The sequence below is a fragment of the Danio aesculapii genome, chromosome 4 (assembly GCF_903798145.1).
Source record: "Danio aesculapii chromosome 4, fDanAes4.1, whole genome shotgun sequence".
Lineage (NCBI taxonomy): Eukaryota > Metazoa > Chordata > Actinopteri > Cypriniformes > Danionidae > Danio > Danio aesculapii.
This window is the reverse complement of record NC_079438.1, coordinates 13,951,997-13,969,264: the sequence shown is the minus strand read 5'-3', so window position 1 is coordinate 13,969,264 and position 17,268 is coordinate 13,951,997. Positions and strand designations below refer to the sequence as shown.

General features: G+C 44.6%; 12 non-coding genes across 12 annotated transcripts; 2 read left to right on the top strand and 10 right to left on the bottom strand.

The window, feature by feature from the left end:
- Positions 1-545: 545 nt before the first annotated feature.
- Positions 546-619, bottom strand: trnai-aau (transfer RNA isoleucine (anticodon AAU)). Its single transcript has one exon. It is a non-coding gene; the product is annotated as a tRNA-Ile (tRNA).
- Positions 620-728: 109 nt separating this feature from the next.
- trnaq-cug (transfer RNA glutamine (anticodon CUG)) lies at positions 729-800 on the bottom strand. Its single transcript has one exon. It is a non-coding gene; the product is annotated as a tRNA-Gln (tRNA).
- Positions 801-3,332: 2,532 nt separating this feature from the next.
- On the bottom strand, positions 3,333-3,405 carry trnaf-gaa (transfer RNA phenylalanine (anticodon GAA)). The gene has a single exon. It is a non-coding gene; the product is annotated as a tRNA-Phe (tRNA).
- Positions 3,406-3,493: 88 nt separating this feature from the next.
- trnai-aau (transfer RNA isoleucine (anticodon AAU)) lies at positions 3,494-3,567 on the bottom strand. Its single transcript has one exon. It is a non-coding gene; the product is annotated as a tRNA-Ile (tRNA).
- Positions 3,568-6,200: 2,633 nt separating this feature from the next.
- trnas-uga (transfer RNA serine (anticodon UGA)) lies at positions 6,201-6,272 on the top strand. Its single transcript has one exon. It is a non-coding gene; the product is annotated as a tRNA-Ser (tRNA).
- Positions 6,273-7,553: 1,281 nt separating this feature from the next.
- Positions 7,554-7,635, bottom strand: trnas-uga (transfer RNA serine (anticodon UGA)). The gene has a single exon. It is a non-coding gene; the product is annotated as a tRNA-Ser (tRNA).
- An 829-nt stretch (positions 7,636-8,464) lies between these two features.
- trnak-uuu (transfer RNA lysine (anticodon UUU)) lies at positions 8,465-8,537 on the bottom strand. The gene has a single exon. It is a non-coding gene; the product is annotated as a tRNA-Lys (tRNA).
- A 603-nt stretch (positions 8,538-9,140) lies between these two features.
- On the bottom strand, positions 9,141-9,224 carry trnas-uga (transfer RNA serine (anticodon UGA)). Its single transcript has one exon. It is a non-coding gene; the product is annotated as a tRNA-Ser (tRNA).
- A 3,091-nt stretch (positions 9,225-12,315) lies between these two features.
- On the bottom strand, positions 12,316-12,397 carry trnas-uga (transfer RNA serine (anticodon UGA)). The gene has a single exon. It is a non-coding gene; the product is annotated as a tRNA-Ser (tRNA).
- A 703-nt stretch (positions 12,398-13,100) lies between these two features.
- On the bottom strand, positions 13,101-13,182 carry trnas-uga (transfer RNA serine (anticodon UGA)). Its single transcript has one exon. It is a non-coding gene; the product is annotated as a tRNA-Ser (tRNA).
- Positions 13,183-13,518: 336 nt separating this feature from the next.
- Positions 13,519-13,591, bottom strand: trnar-ucg (transfer RNA arginine (anticodon UCG)). Its single transcript has one exon. It is a non-coding gene; the product is annotated as a tRNA-Arg (tRNA).
- Positions 13,592-14,041: 450 nt separating this feature from the next.
- trnap-ugg (transfer RNA proline (anticodon UGG)) lies at positions 14,042-14,113 on the top strand. Its single transcript has one exon. It is a non-coding gene; the product is annotated as a tRNA-Pro (tRNA).
- The last annotated feature ends 3,155 nt before the right edge of the window (positions 14,114-17,268 follow it).

Genomic DNA, 17,268 nt, shown 5'->3' with positions numbered 1-17,268 from the left:
TTATCCACTTCTGTTTTCATGCCTTTCACACTGGCTTTTATTGCAAAGCTGGTTGCACCTGGAGGGTTTAGAGCGAATTTCCTTACGTCAGCTTGGCCGGTTCTGTATAGTGCTAATCATTGCAATCCTTCAGAAGCCCTATCAAGTCACAGTTTTCTTTTATTCGATGGTGCGTCCGCAGTGGGAAATCAAAGCACTAAATATAAAGCAGAGTGCTGTCGATTAGGCCATAGGAATCATCACCAAAAGCGATCTGACCACCTGGGAGAAAGATAGCGTTTTGGTCAAATGGAAGCAGGTGGACTTAAGGGTGAAGCGGCTAGGCTTTTTGGGTGACTTTCATTCAACTGACCCTGTGCCCAAAACAGAACAACAACATCGCTTTGCCGAAACCCCAGATCAAAGCAGGGACCTTTAGATCTTCAGTCTAACGCTCTCCCAACTGAGCTATTTCGGCTGCCATGACACAGCTTTCCTGCAGCAGGGATGTCTGTGAGACCAAGCTGAGCCCTTAAGTGCATCTGAGGCATAAGAGAGTAAAAATGTGGCCAGAACGGGTATCGAACCCGCGACCTTGGCGTTATTAGCACCACGCTCTAACCAACTGAGCTAACCGGCCGTTTTTTTACCAGTGTGCTGGAAAACCCAGAGTTACTGTCATTCTTTGGCCTTCAAGGGAACAGGATGCTGTTTTAACTTTTTTTGTGCAGTGCTGGAAAAATAAAAACAGGTCCCACCGAGATTTGAACTCGGATCACTGGATTCAGAGTCCAGAGTGCTAACCATTACACCATGGAACCTTTAGATGATATAGAGCTGCTGGCCGACATGAAGATGATGAATTAAAAAAAATGGCCTTGCAGGAAAGTAGCAGAAGGTCCATCCAAGGCAAGGCCAATGTGCATTGATTTCTGAGTAACTCGTCATTCGGCATGCAGGGCTCCTCACACATTTACTGGAGCAGGACTAGGTAGGGCCTTCAAAAGAAAAGCACGCCATTCTAGGCAATTTGACGACTAAATGGCAGGCAGGGCAAAGAAGCCACCACAGAACAGATGTGATCTTATTTTTTCTTTTTCGACCACGTCTAAAATGTTCAATTCTGATTGTGAAAAGGGGAATTAGCTTGAATGGTAGACCGGTCGCTTAGCATGCGAGAAGTAGCGGGATCGATGCCCGCATTCTCCACTTGTGTTTTCATGCCTTTCACAGTGGCTTTTATTGCAAAGCTGGTTGCACCTGGAGGGTTTAGAGCGAATTTCCTTACGTCAGCTTTGCCGGTTCTGTGTAGTACTAAACATTGCAATCCTTCAGAAGCCCTATCAAGTCACAGTTTTCTTTTATTCGATGGCGCGTCCGCAGTGGGAAATCAAAGCACTAAATATATATCAGAGTGCTGTCGATTAGCCCATAGGAATCATCACCAGAAGCGATGTGACCACCTGGGAGAAAGATAGCGTTTTGGTCAAATGGAAGCAGGTGGACTTGAGGGTGAAGCAGCTGGACTTGAGGGTCCTAGAAAACCCATAGTAACTGTTATTCTCTGGCCTTTAAGGGAACAGAATGCTATTTTAGCTTTTTTGTGCGGTGCTGGCAAAAAAAAAAAAAAACAGGTCCCATCTAGATTTGAATTTAGATCGCTGGATGCAGAGTGCTAACCATTACACCATGGAACCTTTAGATGATATAGAGCTGCTGGCCGACATGAAGATGATGAATTTAAAAAAATGGCCTTGCAGGAAAGTAGCAGAAGGTCCATCCAAGGCAAGGCCAATGTGCATTGATTTCTGAGTAACTCGTCATTCGGCATGCAGGGCTCCTCACACATTTACTGGAGCATTACTAGGTAGGGCCTTCAAAAGAAAAGCACGCCATTCTAGGCAATTTGACGACTAAATGGCAGGCAGGGCAAAGAAGCCACCACAGAACAGATGTGATCTTATTTTTTCTTTTTCGACCACGTCTAAAATGTTCAATTTTGATTGTGAAAAGGGGAATTAGCTTAAATGGTAGAACGGTCGCTTAGCATGCATGAGAGAGGTATCTGGATCGATGCCCGCATTATCCACTTCTGTTTTCATGCCTTTCACAGTGGCTTTTATTGCAAAGCTGGTTGCACCTGGAGGGTTTAGAGCGAATTTCCTTACGTCAGCTTTGCCGGTTCTGTATAGTACTAATCATTGCAATCCTTCAGAAGCCCTATCAAGTCACAGTTTTCTTTTATTCGATGGCGCGTCCGCAGTGGGAATCAAAGCACTAAATATATAGCAGAGTGCTGTCGATTAGGCCATAGGAATCATCACCAAAAGCGATCTGACCACCTGGGAGAAAGATAGCGTTTTGGTCAAATGGAAGCAGGTGGACTTGAGGGTGAAGCAGCTGGACTTGAGGGTCCTAGAAAACCCATAGTAACTGTTATTCTCTGGCCTTCAAGGGAACAGAATGCTATTTTAGCATTTTTGTGCGGTGCTGGCAAAAAAAAAAAAAAACAGGTCCCATCTAGATTTGAATTTAGATCGCTGGATGCAGAGTGCTATCCATTACATTATGGAACCTCAAGATGGTGTAGAGCTGCTGCCCGAGATGAAGATGATGAATTAAAAGACTGGCCTTGCAGGAAAGTAGCAGAAGGTCCATCCAAGGCAAGGCCAATGTGCATTGATTTCTGAGTAACTCGTCATTAGCAGCAGGGCTCCTCACACATTTACTGGAGCATTACTAGGTAGGGCCTTCCAAAGAAAAGCACGCCATTCTAGGCAATTTGACGACTAAATGGCAGGCAGGGCAAAGAAGCCACCACAGAACAGATGTGATCTTATTTTTTCTTTTTCGACCACGTCTAAAATGTTCATGTGATTTTGAATTTTGATTGTGAAAAGGGGAATTAGCTTAAATGGTAGAACGGTCGCTTAGCATGCATGAGAGAGGTATCTGGATCGATGCCCGCATTATCCACTTCTGTTTTCATGCCTTTCACACTGGCTTTTATTGCAAAGCTGGTTGCACCTGGAGGGTTTAGAGCGAATTTCCTTACGTCAGCTTGGCCGGTTCTGTATAGTACTAATCATTGCAATCCTTCAGAAGCCCTATCAAGTCACAGTTTTCTTTTATTCGATGGTGCGTCCGCAGTGGGAAATCAAAGCACTAAATATATAGCAGAGTGCTGTCGATTAGGCCATAGGAATCATCACCAAAAGCGATCTGACCACCTGGGAGAAAGATAGCGTTTTGGTCAAATGGAAGCAGGTGGACTTAAGGGTGAAGCGGCTAGGCTTTTTGGGTGACTTTCATTCAACTGACCCTGTGCCCAAAACAGAACAACAACATTGCTTTGCCGAAACCCGGGATCGAACCAGGGACCTTTAGATCTTCAGTCTAACGCTCTCCCAACTGAGCTATTTCGGCTGCCATGATACAGCTTTCCTGCAGCAGGGATGTCTGTGAGACCAAGCTGAGCCCTTAAGTGCATCTGAGGCATAAGAGAGTAAAAGTTTGGCCAGTACGGGTATCGAACCCGCAACCTTGGCGTTATTAGCACCACGCTCTAATCAACTGAGCTAACCGGCCGTTTTCTTACCAGTGTGCTGGAAAACCCAGAGTTACTGTCATTCTTTGGCCTTCAAGGGAACAGGATGCTATTTTAACTTTTTTTGTGCAGTGCATTTTAAGTCAAGGGAAGGTTTTATTTTTTAAGAAATGGATAGAAGTTGGGATTTTAAAAGTAAGGGACATTTTATATGAATTTAAAGAAGGCTTTTTAACTGAACAATATGTTATAGACACAATGGATGAGGCGAAAGAGGAATACAACAGAAGGGAAATTGAGAAAAATCTTGACATAATTAAACAGGCAATTCCGAAAGAATGGATACGAAGCATAGATAATTTTGAAAAAGAAAAAGAAACAAATGAAGTGTATGTGAAAATAGGAGAAAAAACACATGATTTTAAAGAATGTACTGTGAAGAATATTTATTGTTTTTTTAGAGTGAAAGTTTTTAAAGAACCAACAGCAAACAAATACTGGATGGAAAATACAATGTAAAAGCAAATGAAATATGGGGAAACATGAAAGGAAGGTATGTAGAAACAAAAGTCGAATGTCTAGAATTTTTAATAAGGCACAAAGCAATCTTTTCAGATGTCATTTTAAACAAGATAGGGATGGAACAAAGTGGAATATGTAAAGTATGTCAAAAAGAGGAAGAGGGTTTTTTACACATGTTTTTATATTGTCAAGAATTGGAAAGTTTTTTAAAAGATTGTAAAGTTTTAATTAAAGGACTACTTGGAGACTGGGATGAAAATGAAACAGAATGGAGCAGAGTATTGATGTTGGGATGGAATAAGAAAAATGAAAATAAGAAAATTGTCAACCTATGTATCATGCTGATGAAGAATGCAATGTGGGAAAGAAGAATTGTGGCAAAAAAAGGAGAAAATTGTGATGGATGTATGGACAATTTTAAGGAGGAAAATGGAAGGATATGTGGAAAAACTGTATATATATTATAAAAACGAGAAAACATTAGGAGAACTGCACAAAATTTTGACGGACAAAGCATGTCAAGTTTTTAAGAAAATGAACTGGAATTTACCACAGTTTTAATGTTTTGATTCCACATGATATTTTAATGTGTACTGTATTGTGCTTTACGGTGTGGAATTGTAATTGAAATTATTTTAATTGAAAAAAAAAAAAGGCAATGCCTGATCTCATCTGAACTCGGAAGCAAAGCAGGCTTGGGCCTGGTTAGTACTTGGATGGGAGACCGCCTGGGAATACCAGGTGCTGTAAGCTTTTTGAATTCCTTCATTTGGCAGCGAATAAACTTCCCGTGTCACAGCTCTGCTGCTGGTGTCTTTTCTGCTGCTGGTGCCCCGGAGCAGAAACGGGAAGAAAAAAAAAACAAAAAAAAAAAAAACAGGTAAACATTTGAGGTGATAAGGGCGTTGTTTCTGTAATAGAAAATTTTTTTTAAAACGCCTGTCATAGAAAAAGAGGCGGAGCTGTGCTATTTATGGTGTTTCTATGTTAATTGTAGCAGCTTTTGCTGTGACTTTAGTGAATGAACAGTTAGTGGACTTCTGATCTAAATCAGTCTAACATGTACAATTATACAGACAAAAAAAGGAGCGGCAATGATTCGGTTGTTAGATTTGTTTATGGATCTTGAACAACCCACCAGCTTTATATGTAAGCATCATTTTTGTCTTTGTACACAGTCTCTTTTCTGTAGGCACCATGCAGGATTCAAAATGGCCTTTCGCGTTAGGTATTTCGTTACCCTTTTAGTCATAACAGGTAATATGCATGGCAATGCAGGAAGTTGATGACATGCAAACACATCTCAAGAAGGTTTTCACAGCTACCGTGTTTCATCCACCAAAAATTGCTCCCAAACTGAAGTGAGACCTTCAAAGGCAACCCAGATGGGACTTGAATCCACAATCCCAAGCCCCGGAGGCTGATGTCTTATCCCTTAGGCCAATCATTTGACATGGATCTTTTGTATGCCTTCAATAAGATGCCAACGCATGGAAAACTGCACTTTAGGATCTCGATGCCAGTGTGCAGCAAGTCTGAGAATTCAAAGCTAACTATTGTCCTCAGATCATCACACCTAAGTTTTGAGAGGACCAGTCGGAATTGTTTCACACAGCTTAAATGTAACCCAACAAAGACAACCCAGATGGGACTTGAACCAACAATCCCCAGCTTTAAAGGCTGATGCCTTATCCATTAAGCCAATACTAGCCTTTGTCGTATCGGATGTATGGCTCAGGAAGTTCTTGTTACTCAGAAAACAGTACTTTAGGATCCCTATGCAATATTACATTCAGATGATCTGATGTGTACACCTAATGACAAAACAGCTTCTCTGAGGAGTTTTCCATTGTCATGTCTTTTTGACCTAAGGGTATGAACCTAGCTTTTTAAAGGTAACACTGGATTGTCTTGCACAGTCAACTTAAAAGGAACTGCATCAAAGACAACCCAGTTGGTACTTTAAACCCACAATCCCCAGCTTCGAAGGCTGGTGCCTTATCCATTAGGCCACTGGACTGTTTCATACTTACTGTGAACTGTAATATGCCTCCAGGGAGTTGCTGACACACATAACAAAAACAACATGAACAAAGAGTAGATTGGATTGGTCTGACAGAATTTTTTGTGGCACTCCAGACTGCTTCTTCAGGGCTCGTTGGTCTAGGGGTATGATTCTCGCTTTGAGTGCGAGAGGTCCCGGGTTCAAATCCCGGACGAGCCCTGCGACAGTCATAGAAAAAGCAGCGGTGCTGTGCTATCCATGGTGTTTCTATGTTTATTGTAGCAGCTTTTGCTGTGACTTTAGTGAATGAACAGTTAGTGGACTTCTGATCTAAATCAGTCTAACATGTACAATTATACAGACAAAAAAAGGAGCGGCAATGATTCGGTTGTTAGATTTGTTTATGGATCTTGAACAACCCACCAGCTTTATATGTAAGCACCATTTTTGTCTTTGTACACAGTCTCTTCTCTGTAGGCACCATGCAGGATTCAAAATGGCCTTTCGCGTTAGGTATCTCGTTACCACTCGGCCACGACTACAGACGTCTACTTTCTCTCTCCTGCTGAGGTGGCAACCAAGCACAGGGTCAACAGGGGTAGAGGAAGGTGCACTAGCTCTAGTGCAACTTTTCCGTACAATCTCTGGGAAGCAGGGACAGTATAGCTCTCTAATCCAACAAACTCAGCTAACTTCATGGGCACTCTTTCCACACAAGCTGATGATCTGAATTCAGAGCAACGTGCTCTCGCAGGCCACACCACAATGGACAGCCACCAAGTGATATGAAAAGAACAACGAGATCTCTGACAAATAGACAGGCCTTCGCCTGAACAGGGACTTGAACCCTGGACCCTCAGATTAAAAGTCTGATGCTCTACCGACTGAACTATCCGGGCTCCTGTCTGCTGAAGCACCTGTTTGCGGAGTTGGACCTCTGCAAGCCCCTTGCCGGCTAACAACACTTTCTCATCACAGCACAGACCTGCGTCCTCTTAAAAAAAACAGATGCAGGCGTCCTCCAGGAAACGGCGTTTCAGAGCTGTGCCATGCCACTGCTGAGCTGCACCGTGAAAGACCTTGAAGTCATTAGGTGTTACCAAAGCCATGGTCCAAAAGCATGGCCAAAAGCACATTTCGCCTGGGCCTTTTAGAACTGTGCTAGCATCAGTCTTGAAAAGAGCTGTGCATAAAGCAACTCTCCAGAAGCAGATGGAGTGGGGAAAATGTGCCACAAAGGGACAGCCAAAAAGGACTGGGCGACTTGGAAAAAAACTATCAAATCCCAATCTTGATGAGCCGTACAAGATGTTGCTGTCGATTTATTGAACGTTTCTCTAGGCAACATCAGAGTGTAGGGACTACAAAAAAAGCTAAATTGCGAATAGTCGCTGGACTTGAATTATTCAATATGGGATTAAACACGCAGGCCCGCAACCAAACGTCGCAAAAGCCACAGTTCCTCTCACAGAGAGAAAAAGCAAAAGCAGCTGGCTGTTCCGTAGTCGGCAGGGTTCGAACCTGCGCGGGGAGACCCCAATGGATTTCAAGTCCATCGCCTTAACCTCTCGGCCACGACTACGCAAGGTGGCAGCTCCTTGACTTTTTCTGCTCAATGTGGGCAACATTGAACGCAGCACAGTTGGGGCATAAATGGCCTGAGGTTGTAAAAGCGGCACAAGCATTGCTCGCAGTTAACAGGAACACGCTGCCGTGACCCGGATTCGAACCGGGGTTGCTGCGGCCACAACACGGAGTACTGACCATTATACGATCACGGCACACCGCTCGCTCACCGATAGGTTTTGCAGCTGCCTGGACACTAAGGGACACTGGTTTGTGACCGTGATTCAAACTGGGATTTCTCTGGCCACAACACAGAGTACGGATGACTGTACGGTCGCGGCAACCACTGTCGCTCACCCACAGCTGCCTGGTCACTAAGTGACAGGGCTTGTTTGTGAGGTGCAGTGGAGGATTCCAATTACATATAGGAGGCTTGAAAGAAAAGAGAACAACAACATAAGTGGACGTGCAAAACAACGTAGTCGGCATGATTCGAACCTGCGCGGGGAAACCCCAATGGATTTCTAGTCTATCGCCTTAACCACTCGGCCACGACTACAGACGTCTACTTTCTCTCTCCTGCTGAGGTGGCAACCAAGCACAGGGTCAACAGGGGTAGAGGAAGGTGCACTAGCTCTAGTGCAACTTTTCCGTACAATCTCTGGGAAGCAGGGACAGCATAGCTCTCTAATCCAACAAACTCAGCTAACTTCATGGGCACTCTTTCCACACAAGCTGGATGAATTTGAATTCAGAGCAACGTGCTCTCGCAGGCCACACCACAATGGACAGCCACCAAGTGATATGAAAAGAACAACGAGGTCTCTGACAAATAGACAGGACTTCGCCCGAACAGGGACTTGAACCCTGGACCCTCAGATTAAAAGTCTGATGCTCTACCGACTGAGCTATCCGGGCTCCTATATGCTGAAGCAACCTGTTTGCGGAGTTGGACCTCTGCAAGCCCCTTGCCGGCTAACAACACTTTCTCATCACAGCACAGACCTGCGTCCTCTTAAAAAAACAGATGCAGGCGTCCTCCAGGAAACGGCGTTTCATAGCTGTGCCATGCCACTGCTGAGCTGCACCGTGAAAGACCTTGAAGTCATTAGGTGTTACCAAAGCCATGGTCCAAAAGCATGGCCAAAAGCACATTTCGCCTGGGCCTTTTAGAACTGTGCTAGCATCAGTCTTGAAAAGAGCTGTGCATAAAGCAACTCTCCAGAAGCAGATGGAGTGGGGAAAATGTTGCCACAAAGGGACAGCCAAAAAGGACTGGGCGACTTGGAAAAAAACTATCAAATCCCAATCTTGATGAGCCGTACAAGATGTTGCTGTCGATTTATTGAACGTTTCTCTAGGCAACATCAGAGTGTAGGGACTACAAAAAAAGCTAAATTGCGACTAGTCGCTGGACTTGAATTATTCAATATGGGATTAAACACGCAGGCCCGCAACCAAGACGTCGCAAAAGCCACAGTTCCTCTCACAGAGAGAAAAAGCAAAAGCAGCTGGCTGTTCCGTAGTCCGGCAGGGTTCGAACCTGCGCGGGGAGAACCCCAATGGATTTCAAGTCCATCGCCTTAACCTCTCGGCCACGACTACGCAAGGTGGCAGCTCCTTGACTTTTTCTGCTCAATGTGGGCAACATTGAACGCAGCACAGTTTGGGGCATAAATGGCCTGAGGTTGTAAAAAGCGGCACAAGCATTGCTCGCAGTTAACAGGAACACGCTGCCGTGACCCGGATTCCGAACCGGGGTTGCTGCGGCCACAACACGGAGTACTGACCACTATACGATCACGGCACACCGCTCGCTCACCTGTAAGGCTCTGCAGCGCCTGGGACACTAAGGGACACTGGTTTGTGGACCGTGATTCAAACTGGGATTTCTCTGGCCACAACACAGAGTACGGATGACTGTACGTCGCAGCAACCACTGTCGCTCACCACAGCTGCCTGGTCACTAAGTGACAGGGGCTTGTTTGTGAGTTGCGAGTGGAGGATTCCAATTACATATAGGAGGCTTGAAAAGAAAAGAGAAACAACAACATAAGTGGACGTGCAAAACAACGTAGTCGGCAGGATTCGAACCTACGCGGGGAAACCCAAATGGATTTCTAGTCCATCGCCTTAACCACTCGGCCACGACTACAGACGTTTACTTTCTCTCTCCTGCTGAGGTGGCAACCAAGCACAGGGTCAACAGGGGTAGAGGAAGGTGCACTAGCTCTAGTGCAACTTTTCCGTACAATCTCTGGGAAGCAGGGACAGCATAGCTCTCTCTAATCCAACAAACTCAGCTAACTTCATGGGCACTCTTTCCACACAAGCTGATGATTTGAATTCAGAGCAACGTGCTCTCGCAGGCCACACCACATGGACAGCCACCAAGTGATATGAAAAGAACAACGAGGTCTCTGACAAATAGACAGGACTTTCGCCCGAACAGGGACTTGAACCCTGGACCCTCAGATTAAAAGTCTGATGCCTCTACCGACTGAGCTATCCTGGCTCCTATATGCTGAAGCACCTGTTTGCGGAGTTGGACCTCTGCAAGCCCCTTGCCGGCTAACAACACTTTCTCATCACAGCACAGACCTGCATCCTCTTAAAAAAACAGATGCAGGCGTCCTCCAGGAAACGGCGTTTCAGAGCTGTGCCATGCCACTGCTGAGCTGCACCGTGAAAGACCTTGAAGTCATTAGGTGTTACCAAAGCCATGGTCCAAAAGCATGGCCAAAAAGCACATTTCGCCTGGGCCTTTTGAACTGTGCTAGCATCAGTCTGAAAAGAGCTGTGCATAAAGCAACTCTCCAGAAGCAGATGGAGTGGGGAAAATGTGCCACAAAGGGACAGCCAAAACGGACTGGGCGACTTGGAAAAAAACTATCAATCCCAATCTTGATGAGCCGTACAAGATTTTGCTGTCGATTTATTGAACGTTTCTCTAGGCACATCAGAGTGTAGGACTACAAAAAAGCTAAATTGCGACTAGTCGCTGGACTTGAATTATTCAATATGGGATTAAACACGCAGGCCCGCAACCAAACGTCGCAAAAGCCACAGTTCCTCTCACAGAGAGAAAAAGCAAAAGCAGCTGGCTGTTCCGTAGTCAGCGGTTCGAACCTGCGCGGGGAGACCCCAATGGATTTCAAGTCCATCGCCTTAACCTCTCGGCCACGACTACGCAAGGTGGCAGCTTGTTGACTTTTTCTGCTGAATGTGGGCAACATTGAACGCAGCACAGTTGGGGCATAAATGGCCTGAGGTTGTAAAAAGCGGCACAAGCATTGCTCGCAGTTAACAGGAACACGCTGCGTGACCCGGATTCGAACGGGGTTGCTGCGGCCACAACACAGAGTACTGACCACTATACGATCACGGCACACCGCTTGCTCACCAATAAGTTTTGCAGCTGCCTGGACACTAAGGGACACTGGTTTGTGACCGTGATTCAAACTGGGATTTCTCTGGCCACAACACAGAGTACGGATGACTGTACGGTCGCGGCAAACCACTGTCGCTCACCCACACAGCTGCCTGGTCACTAAGTGACAGGGGCTTGTTTGTGAGTTGCAGAGGAGGATTCCAATTACGTATAGGAGGCTGAAAGAAAAGAGAACAACAACATAAGTGGACGTGCAAAACAACGTAGTCGGCAGGATTCTAACCTGCGCGGGGAAACCCCAATGGATTTCTAGTCCATCGCCCTTAAACCACTCGGCCACGACTACAGACGTCTACTTTCTCTCTCCTGCTGAGGTGGCAACCAAGCACAGGGTCAACAGGGGTAGAGGAAGGTGCACTAGCTCTAGTGCAACTTTTCCGTACAATCTCTGGGAAGCAGGGACAGTATAGCTCTCTAATCCAACAAACTCAGCTAACTTCATGGGCACTCTTTCCACACAAGCTGATGATCTGAATTCAGAGCAACGTGCTCTCGCAGGCCACACCACAATGGACAGCCACCAAGTGATATGAAAAGAACAACGAGATCTCTGACAAATAGACAGGCCTTCGCCCTGAACAGGGACTTGAACCCTGGACCCTCAGATTAAAAGTCTGATGCTCTACCGACTGAACTATCCGGGCTCCTGTCTGCTGAAGCACCTGTTTGCGGAGTTGGACCTCTGCAAGCCCCTTGCCGGCTAACAACACTTTCTCATCACAGCACAGACCTGCGTCCTCTTAAAAAAAACAGATGCAGGCGTCCTCCAGGAAACGGCGTTTCAGAGCTGTGCCATGCCACTGCTGAGCTGCACCGTGAAAGACCTTGAAGTCATTAGGTGTTACCAAAGCCATGGTCCAAAAGCATGGCCAAAAGCACATTTCGCCTGGGCCTTTTAGAACTGTGCTAGCATCAGTCTTGAAAAGAGCTGTGCATAAAGCAACTCTCCAGAAGCAGATGGAGTGGGGAAAATGTGCCACAAAGGGACAGCCAAAAAGGACTGGGCGACTTGGAAAAAAACTATCAAATCCCAATCTTGATGAGCCGTACAAGATGTTGCTGTCGATTTATTGAACGTTTCTCTAGGCAACATCAGAGTGTAGGGACTACAAAAAAAGCTAAATTGCGACTAGTCGCTGGACTTGAATTATTCAATATGGGATTAAACACGCAGGCCCGCAACCAAACGTCGCAAAAGCCACAGTTCCTCTCACAGAGAGAAAAAGCAAAAGCAGCTGGCTGTTCCGTAGTCGGCAGGGTTCGAACTTGCGCGGGGAGACCCCAATGGATTTCAAGTCCATCGCCTTAACCTCTCGGCCACGACTACGCAAGGTGGCAGCTCGTTGACTTTTTCTGCTGAGTTGCAGAGGAGGATTCCAATTACGTATAGGAGGCTTGAAAGAAAAGAGAACAACAACATAAGTGGACGTGCAAAACAACGTAGTCGGCAGGATTCGAACCTGCGCAGGGAAACCCTAATGGATTTCTAACAACACTTTCTCATCACAGCACAGACCTGCGTCCTCTTAAAAAAAACAGATCCAGGCGTCCTCCAGGAAATGGCTTTCAGAGCTGTGCCATGCCACTGCTGAGCTGGACCGTGAAAGACCTTGAAGTCATTAGGTGTTACCAAAGCCATGGTCCAAAAGCGTGGCCAAAAGCACATTTCGCCTGGGCCTTTTGGAACTGTGCTAGCATCAGTCTTGAAAAGAGCTGTGCATAAAGCAACTCTCCAGAAGCAGATGGAGTGGGGAAAATGTGCCACAAAGGAACAGCCAAAAAGGACTGGGCAACTTGGAAAAAAAACTATCAAATCCCAATCTTGATGAGCCGTACAAGATGTTGCTGTCGATTTATTGAACGTTTCTCTAAGCAACATCAGAGTGTAGGGACTACAAAAAAGCTAAATTGCGACTAGTCGCTGGACTTGAATTATTCAATATGGGATTAAACACGCAGGCCCACAACCAAACGTCGCAAAAGCCACAGTTCCTCTCACAGAGAGAAAAAGCAAAAGCAGCTGGCTGTTCCGTAGTCGGCAGGGTTCGAACCTGCGCGGGGAGACCCCAATGGATTTCAAGTCCATCGCCTTAACCTCTCGGCCACGACTACGCATGGTGGTAGTCTTTGACTTTTTCTGCTGAATGTGGGCAACATTGAACGCAGCACAGTTGGGGCATAAATGGCCTGAGGTTGTAAAAAGCGGCACAAGCATTGCTTGAAAGCCACGGGGTACTTGAAGTCAAGATCTCCATTACCAAAGCTTAGCGGAACCATTTAGGTTTGTAACGTGACAGTGAGATTCAAGCAAGATTGGATGAATCTTATTTGAAGTGTGCAGCAAGTCTGAGAATTCGAAGCTAACTATTGTCCTCAGATCATCACGCCTAAGTTTTGAGAAGACCAGTCGGAATTGTTTCACACAACTTAAATGTAACCCAACAAAGACAACCCAGATGGGACTTGAACCCACAATCCCCAGCTTCGAAGGCTGATGCCTTATCCATTAGGCCACTGGGTCAACATTAACCTTTGTCATATCTGATGTATGGCTCAGGAAGTTCTTGTTACTCACAAAACAGTTCTTTAGGATCCCTATGCCATATTGCATTCAGACAATGTGATGTGTACACCTAATGACAAAACAGCTTCTCTGAGGAGTTTTCCATTGTCATGTCTTTTTGACCTAAGGGTATGAACCTAGCTTTTTAAAGGTAATACTGGATTGTCTTGCACAGTCAACTTAAAAGGAACTGCATCAAAGACAACCCAGTTGGTACTTTAAACCCACAATCCCCAGCTTCGAAGGCTGGTGCCTTATCCATTAGGCCACTGGACTGTTTTATACTTACTGTGAACTGTAATATGCCTCCAGGGAGTTGCTGACACACGTAACAAAAACAACATGAACAAAAAGTAGATTGGATCGGTCTCACAGAATTTTTTGTGGCACTGAAGACTGCTTCTACTGGGCTCGTTGGTCTAGGGGTATGATTCTCGCTTTGGGTGCGAGAGGTCCCGGGTTCAAATCCCGGACGAGCCCTACGACAGTCATAGAAAAAGCAGCGGTGCTGTGCTATCCATGGTGTTTCTATGTTAATTGTAGCAGCTTTTGCTGTGACTTTACTTAATGAACATTTAGTGGACTTCTGATCTAAATCAGTCTAACATGTACAACTATACAGACAAAAAAAGGAGCGGCAATGATTCGGTTGTTAGATTTGTTTACGGATCTTGAACAACCCACCAGCTTTATATGTAAGCACCATTTTGTCTTTTTACACAGTCTCCTCTCTGTAGGCACCATGCAGGATTCGAAATGGCCTTTCGCGTTAGGTGTCTCGTTACCCTTTTAGTCATAAGAGGTAATATGCATGGCAATGCAGGAAGTTAATGACATGCAAACACATCTCAAGAAGGTTTTTACAGCTACCGTGTTTCATCCACCAAACAATGCTCCCAAATTGAAGTGAGACCTTAAAAGACAACCTAGATGGGATTTGAACCAACAATCCCAAGCCCAAGTTGATGCCTTATCCCTTGGCCACTGGGCCATTTCGGCAATCATTTGTCATGGATTTTTTGTATGCCTCCAACAAAATGCCAACGAAAAGGAACCGGGTAACACTTTATTTTGATGGTCCCCCTTTAGATAGTCTGCTGACCGTAAGTTACTTTTCAAGTTCTTATCTGTTTACTTTCATCTGGATAGTATCTGTAGATTGTCTTTAAATGTTCTTAGGCAATCAATACAATGTCTACAGCATGTAAACATTTATTAAACTTTCGGTAAGATAAGTGTTACCAATTTAGGTTCTAGATGTTCAACAGTGTATCAGTAGATATGCAACAAATCTTCAACAGATGTTCAACAATGTATTAGTAGATATGCAACAAATCCTCAACAAGTTTTCAGAACATTGACCACCAAGATGTTTGTTGTTATTGTCTGCATGTAGTTGTTATCCAGTTTATGAATAGACTTTGAGTAAACATTCAGATGCCTATAAGTAGCAACGCAACATATTTTAACATGAACTTTAATCAAATATAAAATTAGGGTTAGGTACAATCTAAGAGTGTTCAATTAACTATTTGTTGCATTTAACCTAACTTTCAGTAGTTATTTTACTTTAAAGGGCACATAGTTTACCTCTTTTTTAAGATTTAATATTAATATTATGGTTCTTCTGAGTGTGCCAGTTTAGGTTCAGTTTAAAACACAATTCAGATTTTTTTATTATAATGTGTTAAAAAGTGTCATGTTGGCGGCGTGTCCACAGTTCGCTGATTTATGGATGTGTTGCTTTACATGTAAATTAGTTTCGGCTTCCCACCAACGTAACAAGGGGAGGGGCCATGAACTCACCCGCTCTGCATTTGCAACAGAGTCTGACAGGCAGACAGAGAAGGAGCAGGAGTGAGAGGTTCAGCAATCAGTCGTACATGTACGACTCGGACACAGACCAAGCAGAGAGTACAAAATCATATGTGTCTTTGTACAGTTTTACAGCCAACTGTGTGCTAGTTTCAAGTGCCGAGCTTGTACACAGAAACTAATAACCACGCACACTGAATGAACTTTTACTGAGGCACCGGATGCGCCGCTCGAAGCCGCGACATGGCACACCAGACACTCTCTGTGGCAGGGCAGAAACATGAAGTGTTCCGAATCATCGCGCCACGCATTTTTTAATTCTAAACATAGGTTTCTATTAGGGTACACACAACGGCAATTCAAGTCTGCAGCGGTCCGAGGCGCCCAGCCGTCGACTTGAGTGAACCCTGATAGAAACCGATGTTTAGAATTCTAAAACGCATGCTATTTAAGATCACAGGGAGCTTCTGGGATCAATATTGGTGGGCGGGGGGACCGCACTCCTACGTAAAGTTGCGGTCGGTTTGAAAACCGCTCCAATTGCTCCATCGTTTTTATGTTGTTAAATTGAAAAAAAAGCACTGGGTGTGCTTATATCACCCCAATATGATAGTCTATACTCCATACATGCACATATGTCTGTCCAAACAGCTTGAAAAGTAGATTTTTTACCATAGGTGCCTTTTAAGGTACATTTATCAGCTCATCTGTTGTCACACTGGGCCCATCAAAATGAAGTGAAAACCTAAGAAATGCTGTTGAATGACTGTAAGGAGCCAACATCACAGACAGCATGGCTACTAATCTGTAAATGTTCAGCAGATAGTCAACAGACAGGTAGTAGTGACACTGATGCAAGTATTTGAAGACAAAAACACAACAGCGCCACACGTACAAGAACATACAAATAAATACCAGAGTCATTAGTTCGTCCAACTGCTTTTAATTTATTGCTGTCAAAACAAAAATAAAATAAAAAAATTAACAGCCCAGGTAATTAAGCTGAAGAAAACATTCGGTTCAGGACAATTAAGAACAATTGTTGTTACATCCACAGTGGAATGAACCGCCAACTTATCCAGCATATGTTTTTATGCAACGGATGCCCTTACAGCTGCAACCCATCACTGGGAAACATCCATACACAATCATTCACACACATGAACTAAGGACAATTTAGCCAACTCAATTCACCTCTTCCACATGTTTTTGGACTTGTGGGGGGAGGCGGAGCACCCAGAGGAAACCAATGCGAACACTGGGAGAACATGCAAACTCCACACAGAAACACCAACTGACCCAGCCGAGGCTCGAACCAGTGACCTTCTTCCTGTGAGGCGAACGTGCTACCCACTGAGAATGTTTTTTTTCATTGTCTTTATCATAGTAGGCTGAAAAATAACTAATTTTAGAAATACAATTTAGATGACGAGGTGACATGGTGGTGCAGTGGGTAACACGTTTGCCTCACAGCAAGAAGGTTGATGGTTTGAGCCTCGGCTGGTTCAGGTGGCATTTCTGTGGCATACCATGTGGGCTTCCTTCGAGTGCTCCAGTTTCCCCCACAAGTCCAAAGACATGTGGTACACTGTAAAAAGTGCTACACTCACAAAGTTGGTTTTATATACTTTAAATAATTATATTTGTTTTATACCAAAAAATATCAATTTGCTTCTTCTTAAAATATATCAGTTTTTATATAACAGTATATTTTGAATAAAACTAATGCAATTGATTTGAGTAGATTTTTGTATGTGGTTATTGTGTAGAATAAATGTTATAAAAGTGAGTTGACACAGACAATTTATTAGAGCAGCTGT